The following is a 7,760-nucleotide window of genomic DNA, read 5'->3' as shown; positions in this document are numbered from 1 at the left end:
TGCATGCATTCAAGAGAATATTGAAACAGAGAAAAGATACATAGAAAGGAAACTTTATTCATATAAGAAACTCAGAAGTTCAAACCATAATCAAAGCTAAGGTTCACTTCACCCAAAGTACAAAGAAAACTAGCCAAGCAAGGCTAGAGAATTCATAATGCAAATTAAAAGAATAAAAACCTGAAACAAGAGTGCCAAGAAGCCTCCCACAAGCTCCAAGGACCTAAACCTCTAAGTTTTGTTCAAAAAGTTACAAGATACCTAAAAGAAATAACAAAAACCCTATTTATAGAGTTTCCAGCGGTCATCCACGCATGTGCGTGGCCTTCTCCACCCACATGCGTGGGCAAAAATGCTCAAAACGCAAAAATCGCAGCATCATGTTTTGCCACCACGCATGTGCGTGGATCAGGCGGCGCACATGCGTGGGCATCAGGTTTTTCCAACAGTAGCTTCACGCATGTGCATGGTATACCTGGCGCACATGCGTGGCTGATCTGATTTTTCTTCAATTTTGTAACTCCTTCTTCATCTATCATCATGGCTCATACTTGGCTTTCAATCATCATCATTTTCCATCAAAAACCTATCAAACCTGAAAAGAATCTCAAGAAACCATCAAAACAACAATGTAACTCACGGAAACATCTCATTAATCATGTTAACTCATCAATCCATCATTCAATTTAGTAAATAAAACCCCTAAGAGACCATCAAGACTCAAATTCTCAAAAAATTCCAGCTCCAACCTGACCATAGGGATGAACCTTAAACTAAAACTAATAAAAGCTAATAAAAAGAACAACTAAATAAATTAAAAACACTTAAACTAATGCAGATGCAAATATGAATTAAAAAGGGACTCAACTTGACTCAAAAACTCAATAAAGGACTCAAAAAAGAAAAGAAAGAAACAAAAAGGACTCGACAAAGATAGAATAAACCTCGGGTCATCAGTCCTTATCTAGAAGATTCCTTGATTTGGGCCTTTTATAAGTAAGGCTCAAATCTCAATACAAATAAGACAAAATAGGCCCATATCCACACATATCGTGGGGCCTGTCGTCACCTGCTACGTAAATAGTCGCCACACTTGGCAATATCATAGTCGCCCTTATGGCTGCTTCTTGCTCCATTCACAATCCTAGGGCTATCATCCCGGGCGGGTAAGGGTTCATGGCATGCTCGCTCGGTCCACAAGCCCACAATATATGAAGCCTTTAACTCTTGAAAGCTGACATGTGTTTCATATTTGTTGTTGAGTTCTTCTTATCCTCGTAGGTTTCAGTAATCGCCTAGCCCACAAGACATGAAGCTTTTAACTCTTGAAAACTGACACGTCTTTCATATTTGTTGCTGAGTTCTTCTTATCCATGTATGTTTCAGTAATCGCCTAGCCCACATATTTTCTTAACTCGCCATCGCTCTTTACTAGGTCGACCGCCATTTGATGTGATATCGTCATTATTCCCGCTTTAAGCAATTTTGAATTTCTCATACGTCACTTCATTTACTGACACACGCTTCACAGATTTCCAAAACTTTCCATCATTGGCATTTAAAGCAGCTGTCTTTCGCACGCGTTCCAAAGAGTTACCTCGTTTTGATGAAAAACCCTTAATCCCTTTCACGTCGCTTCTTCTCCGCCGTTTCCTCTTCTTCCCACTCATTCTCTCTCCTTCTTTCTTCCTATAAAACCCACCGTCATCCGTTCATTCGTACTTTCGATCTTCTTTCAGAACCACCAAAGCTTCTCATCTTTCAGCGGTTGCCTCCTTGCTCCGATGTCCACTTCCCTTGCCTGTGTTCAAACTTTTGCCCCTCGGGTGACCATTGCTCGTTGCTTTCCGTTCTCCTCCTTTCACTCCGGACAGTTTTCTTTTCTTTTTAGTTTCCTTGTTTCTTGTCTTTTCATCTTCGTTCTTTTCTGTACCTTCAATCCCTTCATCTTTTCATGAGATTTCCAAAAATTTCAACCAAAGATGAAAAACTATCCTCTCTTGAATTATCTTCTGGTTCCGAAGAAGATGATGCTTCGACTGCCCCTGAACTCGTTGTCATTGCCGACTCCAACTCTAACTCTTCAGAGCTTCTTCGTGGCCCTAGCCCAGCCACCAACCAAACTTATATTATAACTTCACACCTTCCTGTCATTGATCCTCTGCCCTCGCCTGAGTGGCGAACTAATGTAAATTTAATAGATGATAAGTGCTTGCATCACTCTATCTGGTGCAGCGTACAATCCTTGAATAACAATCGCCTTAACACCCAAGGATATACCAAAATAAATCCTGAAATGGGCGAGAATGATGACCTTTCATTGAACGTCTCCCCTTGTGGTGATGATGATGTTGTCACCCTTCGGAGTTCTGGTGCCGACGGCTCGCCAAAACTATTTTACTTGCACGATTTTCTCTTTTCTGACCTTCAGTTAAAATTTCCTATTTCTTCCTTTATTTGTGATGTTCTTGCTTTTTTGAACGTCGCCCCCAGTCAACTCCTTCCCATTGCGTGGGGCTTTGTAAAATGTTTTGAACTCATGTGCGATCATCACAGTGTAACGCACACCTACCCCCTCTTTTTTATTTTTATAAGTCTTTACCCTTAAAACCAAAGTTCATGTCCTTTGTTCCTTTATCAGCTCGCCATAACATGGCCATCTTTAAGCCACTTAAGAGCAATTTTAAACATTGACAAAAGATTTGTTTCGGGATTCCAAAGAACGCCCTTTTTTCCCGTTCTATTGGACCGCCAACCCTCGTCGAGACATCACAGTCCCTCTCGAAGCCTTGACATTGGCAGAGCAATGTGTTGCGTTGTATCTTCTTTCCCTTCCTCAAATTTCTTGTAACGACCTACTCCAAGCCGCCAAAGATGGGCAAATTCCTCAATTTTTCAGTAAGTCTTTACTGATTGTTTTTGTTTCTTGTTCTTCATAAAATTAACCGCCTCTCTTTTGTTTTCTTGAACTTTTCAGCTAAGATGGGCAAGGATTCTATTGACGTGAACCCTGACAACATGGCCTCCTTCATTGCCGCCCAGGTTGAGCAGGCCAAAGGAAGAAGAAAAGTGGATAAGAAAGATGTCAAGGGCGACGCTCGAAGCACGAATTCTGCCGATGACGTGACCCCAACCGTCACAAGTCTTCCTCTTCCGCCAAACTCGACCCCAAGCTGGAAACCCTTCAAAATTCTTTCAAACAACCGCCCCCAAAGGAAAAAGCTCAAAGTTCCAACAACCTCACACTCCAATCTCTAGCTGGCGGGGCATTTGGGAATTTGCTGGCGGCTGCTAGCCCATGCCCCCAGTCATCAAGAGATCATGTGCCGGGTAGTACCACCGGTGTTCTCTCCAGCGTCTTTGATCCAAACTTCAACGGATTGACCTTCATGAATCGCATTTTCAATGCGCAGTTGACCAACGAAATTGCAACTAAGGGAGTTGAGACAGCTATTGGCTCTATGGTGAACCAGGCCCTCGCCACTGCTAGCTGCACCGCCGGATTGATGTCGCTGCTAAAGAATGCTGAGATTGAAAAGGCCCGCCTCAGGCAATAACTGGATGAGGTCCGTGCCGCTAATTCGCAATTGAAAACAAATAGCGAAGAAATCGCTAAGCGTGCTGAGATTGCTAAGAAGCAGGCAGAAGACACCTTTGCTGAAGCCCGCCAACAGCTTTCTGCAGCAAAACATTTGTTTGAGGCTGAGAAAGCTGCCAAGGCGACTGCTAAGGGAAAACTTAAAGCTGCTGAAAAAATGTGTAGGCAGCTAAAGGCTAATTTGGAGGAGACGACAAAGTCGGTTCTCGCCAAAAGCTCTAAGAAATATATAATTGGTTTCGTTAAGGCTAAGGAACAACTCCAAATAGTCGCCCCAACTCTTGACCTCTCCTAGATTGGTTTCATGAAGAAGGTAGTAGATGGCCAAGTTATTAGTCCTCCTGATCCCGCTCTGAAGGACCTTCCTTTCTTTAACTCAAAAGACACGGCCGACAAGGGCGCTCGGGAGGCTAAGGGCGTGGAGGAAGAAGAAGAAGAGAAAGTTGATGAGGGGAAAGTTAATGAAGAAGCCCCTGGTGGCGAGAATGACAATGAGATGGAACAAGCTTCATCTGTTCAAAATTTGTTTAAGTGTTTTAATTTCCATTGTTGTCTTTTCTCATATACTGGGCTTCGCCCGTTATGTTTGTTGGATTATTATGTAATTGGCTTTGCCCCCTTTTTATTTTTTAAGTATGAATGGAACTTTGTGTTTTTGTTGAAATGTTTTTCGTTGAAATGCTTCTTATTGGGTCTCACCCCTTTGAATGTTGATGACCCTATTTTAGTAGTGTTTTTAGGGTCATTTCTTTGGTTGTTTTGAGTCCTTTTGTTGAGTCTCATGTAGTGTTTCATGCATTCTCATGCATTTTTATTCTTTTCTTTAGTTTTTATTTCGTTTTGGTAATTTAGTAGTTTTTTAGGTAGTTTTCTTGCATTTTAAGTAAAGTTTAGGACTTGCATGGTTTTGTTGTGTTTTATGAGGGACTTCTTGTGCTAATGAGCTCTTGGAGCTTCTAGAATCTTCCTTGTCTTGTTGGCTAGGTTTGGAGTGCAGAAACTGAAGGAGAAGGAAGGCCAAGAAGCATGGAATTGATGAAGAACATAAAGAGAATTGAAAAGAGGAGTTTCAGAAGCCAAAAAGTCATTTTCAGGCGAGCTAGAGCGCCTAGGCGCTGGGAGTGGGCGCCTAGGCGCCAATAGGGTCAGAGAGCATGTTTTTCAACATGCAATTGGCGCTCAGGCGCTCTGAATTGGCGCCTGAGCGCCCAGTTTCGTTAGTTTCAGCCTATAAATAAGGCTTAGGCCAATTTCTTTGATACATTTTGTTATTTCACTCATTTTTGGTCAAGTTTGAGAGCTGAGGAGAACTTTGGGGCCAAGGGAGGCTTCCAACTTGTACTTTTTCTCAGGTTTTATTTACATTTTCTTCATGAATTCACTAGCCATGAGTGGCTAGTTCTCTTTTTGCTTTGGGTTAAGAGATTCTATGAAACTTTAGTTTATAAATCCTATCTCTATGCATGAGTCTTGATTCAATCTTGCATTTCAATTCCTTATTGCATGTTTAGCTTTGGTGCACCTTTGCTATAGGCTAGATTATAATAGAATGGAAATTTGTTATGATTTAGGGACATGAATTGGAATAGATCCTTCTATACTTGCTTCTAGGAATAGAGTGAGGGTAGGGTTTTGTTGGCCTGAATAATTAAGCTATCATACCTCTTATGAATGTTTAAGTACACAAGGAATTGGGCTTATCTTTCAATTTGAGAGAATTACTTTTGTGAGGAATCAACTAGTAAGTACATAGGCCATAACAACAAGAGTGGAATCAAGATATCACATGCATAGGATAGGTGGACTAAAGTGGATTAGATGATCAAACACCCAAGGCAATTTCCCATCATTTGTTATTTACATCATTATCAGCATTGCTCTCTTGCAAAACTTTTGTCACAATCACCCAAAACCAATTTCTGAATTTTACTGTTTTAAGAACTTGCAAACTCTAGGCTTAAATCAATAATTCTCACTCACAATCCCTGTGGTTCGATAATTTAAAACCCGGAGATATTCGTGCACTTGCGAATTGACCAACAAGTTTTTGGCGCCGTTGCCGGGGATTGTTTGTGGTTTTCGGTTTAAGTTAAAGAGTTTGTTTGTTTGTTATACTAAGCATTGCATTGAATAGGTGTTACTAACCTTTTCTCTGTTTTTGTGATTTCAGTTTATGCACAGTAGGCTTGGCACGGATCCATTGCTGTTTGATCCGGAGCCTGAACGTACTCTTCGCCGTCGTCGAGCCCAACAAAGGCTTGAAGCCATGGCTGCTCAAATGACGGAAGAGGAGATGCAAGCCCACATTGAAGAAAGAGTGAATGAGGCTCTTGCTCAAAGACTTCAAGAGCAAGAATTGGAGAATGCCAATCGTTCTCTCAGAGACCTCACCTCGGCTGCCATGAGCTACGATTATCCGGGCAGCATAGTTTCCCCCGATGGCACGGGAAACTTTGAGCTGAGGCCGGCATTCATCAACTTGGTGAGCCAAAATCAGTATGGTGGAGGTGCTCTTGAAGATCCTCATGCACACATGGAGCGGTTTATCCGCAATTGCAACACCTACAGAGTTCAGAATGTTTCAGCGGACACAATCCGCTTGAGTTTGTTCCCTTTTTCATTGAGGGATACTGCTGAAGAGTGGTTGAATTCACAGCCCCAAGGTAGCATTACATCTTGGGAAGACTTGGCTGAGAAGTTCACCAAAAGGTTTGTTCCAAGAGCCCTCTTGAGAAAACTCAAGAATGACATCAGGACTTTTACTCAATCCACCGATGAGAATCTCTATGAAGCTTGGGAGAGGTTCAAGAAGCTCTTGAGGAGGTGTCCTCAACATATCCTTACTCAAGCTGAGCAAGTAGCAAAGTTCTATGATGGTCTCCAATATTCTTCGAGGTTTGGTTTGGATGCGGCTTCAAGTGGAGAGTTCGATGCCTTACTTCCACAAGTGGGGTATGATTTGATTGAAAAAATGGATATAAGAGCCATGAACTCTAGTAATGATCGCCAAGCCCGAAGAGGAGTCCTTGAGGTTGAAGCTTATGATCAACTTATGGCCTCCAACAAGCAGCTCTCCAAGCAAATGAATGAGATTCAAAATCAAATGAAGACTACCAAGATTGGTGGTCGAGTTGCCAAGGTGGAGTGCGTGACTTGTGGAGGGCCACATGACAGCGAAGAATGCACAGAGACTAGACCGGAGGAGGAAGTGAAGGTTATGGGTCAAGCTCGGAATGACCCATTTTCAAATACTTACAATCCAGGATGGAGGAATCACCCTAATTTTTCTTGGAGGCAAGGTAATAATGGGCAAGGAAATGGCTTTCAAAGACAATTTCCTAGCCAAGGATTTCAAGGCCAAAGCTCAAGACAACCTCAAGAGCGAGGAGAAGGTGAAAGTAGTGGTTCCAAGAAGAGCTTAGAAGAGTTGGTGGAAACTTTCATCAACCGGACGGAGAATAATTACAAGAATCAAGAGGCGGCTATCAAGAATCTTGAGAATCAATTTGGCCAGCTGGCTAAGCAAATAGCCGAGAGACCTCAAGGTAAGTTTCCCTCCGACACTATCCCCAATCCTAAGCAAGAGAATGCCTCTGTTGTAGCCACTAGAAGTGGAAGAGTGATGAATGAATTGAAGAAAAAAACAGAGGGAGAAAAGAGAGAGGAGATAGTGGGAGGAGAAGTAGTTGTACCTATTAAGGTGAGAGAGGAGGTTGATCTTACTCCTGAAACTAGCAAGGTTCCGTTCCCTAAAGCATTGGCTAAGAAGAGCTTAGATAAAAAGTTTTCAAAGTTTGTTGATGTTTTCAAAAAGCTCCACATTAGTATTCCTTTTGCCGATGCTTTGGAACAAATGCCTATATATGCTAAGTTTATGAAGGATATTCTGCATAAGAGAAGAAGGTTGAAGGGAGTAGATGAGACGGTGTTGATGACGGAGGAATGTAGTGCCATTTTGCAGCGGAAGATGCCGAAGAAAAGAAGGGACCCCGGAAGTTTCACTATTCCGGTGGAAATTGAAGGCATAGCGGATGTGGAAGCCTTATGTGATCTTGGAGCGAGCATCAATTTGATGCCGCTCACCATGTTTGAGAGGCTTAACCTAGGAGAGGTTACCCCAACCATGCTCTCCTTGCAAATGGTGGATCGATCCCTTAAGACT

At 42.3% G+C, this 7,760-nt stretch overlaps 1 non-coding gene across 1 annotated transcript; it reads right to left on the bottom strand.

Moving 5' to 3' along the window:
- Positions 1–6,332: 6,332 nt before the first annotated feature.
- LOC130734838 (small nucleolar RNA R71) lies at positions 6,333–6,439 on the bottom strand. Its single transcript, XR_009018177.1, has one exon. It is a non-coding gene; the product is annotated as a small nucleolar RNA R71 (small nucleolar RNA).
- Positions 6,440–7,760: the final 1,321 nt, after the last annotated feature.

Source organism: Lotus japonicus, chromosome 1 (genome assembly GCF_012489685.1).
Source record: "Lotus japonicus ecotype B-129 chromosome 1, LjGifu_v1.2".
Classification (NCBI taxonomy): Eukaryota; Viridiplantae; Streptophyta; class Magnoliopsida; order Fabales; family Fabaceae; genus Lotus; species Lotus japonicus.
Note: the sequence above shows the minus strand (reverse complement) of the source record. Positions and strands in the feature narration are given on the sequence as shown.